The following is a 1303-nucleotide window of genomic DNA, read 5'->3' on the forward strand; positions in this document are numbered from 1 at the left end:
TTATTTACTACCGTCGTTCTAAGTAAACAAGATGCAAAAACATGATAAACATCACATGCAATCAAATAATAATAGTGACATGATATGGCCAATATCACATAGCTCCTTTGATCTCCATCTTGGGGCTCCATGATCATCTTGTCACCGGCATGACACCATGATCTCCATTATCATGATCTCCATCATCGTGTCTCCATGAAGTTGCTCGCCAACTATTACTTCTACTACTATGGCTAACACGTTTAGCAATAAAGTAAAATAATTTACATGGCGTTTCTCAATGACACGCATGTCATACAAAAAATAAAGACAACTCCTATGGCTCCTGCCGGTTGTCATACTCATCGACATGCAAGTCGTGATTCCTATTACAATAGCATGAACATCTCATACATCACATATATATCATTCATCATTCATCACAACTTTGGCCATATCACATCACAAAAACACTTGCTGCAAAAACAAGTTAGATGTCCTCTAATTGTTGTTGCAAGTTTTACGTGGCTGCAATAGGGTTCTAGCAAGAACGTTTTCTTACCTACATGAAAGCCACAACGTGATTTGTCAACTTCTATTTACCCTTCATAAGGACCCTTTTCATCGAATCCGCTCCAACCAAAGTGGGAGAGACAGACACCCGCCAGCCACCTTATCCAACTAGTGCATGTCAGTCGGTGGAACCAGTCTCACGTAAGCGTACGTGTAAGGTTGGTCCGGGCCTCTTCATCCCACAATACCGCTGAAGCAAAATAAGACTAGTAGCGGCAAGAAAGTTGACAACATCTACGCCCACAACAAATTGTGTTCTACTCGTGCAAAGAAAACTACGCATAGACCTAGCTCATGATGCCACTGTTGGGGAACGTTGCAGAAAACAAAAAATTTCCTATGATTTCACCAAGATCCATCTATGAGTTCATCTAGCAACGAGTGATCGGATTGCATCTACATACCTTTGTAGATCACGCGCGGAAGCGTTCAAAGAACGGGGATGAGGAAGTCGTACTCGACGTGATCCAAATCACCGGAGATCCTAGCGCCGAACGGACGGCACCTCCGTGTTCAAAACACGTACGGTCAGCGTGACGTCTCCTCCTTCTTGATCCAGCAAGGGGGGAGGAGAGGTTGATGAAGATCCAGCAGCACGACGGCGTGGTGGTGGATGCAGGGGGTCACCGCAGCAGGGCTTCGCCGTTCTACTGCGAGAGGGAGAGGTGTAGCAGGGGAGAGGGAGGCGCCAAGACTGAAGGGTGCGGCTGCCCCTCCCTCCCCCCACTTTATATAGGCTCCCCTAGGGGGG

This window comes from Triticum aestivum, chromosome 7A, assembly GCF_018294505.1.
Source record: "Triticum aestivum cultivar Chinese Spring chromosome 7A, IWGSC CS RefSeq v2.1, whole genome shotgun sequence".
NCBI lineage: Eukaryota > Viridiplantae > Streptophyta > Magnoliopsida > Poales > Poaceae > Triticum > Triticum aestivum.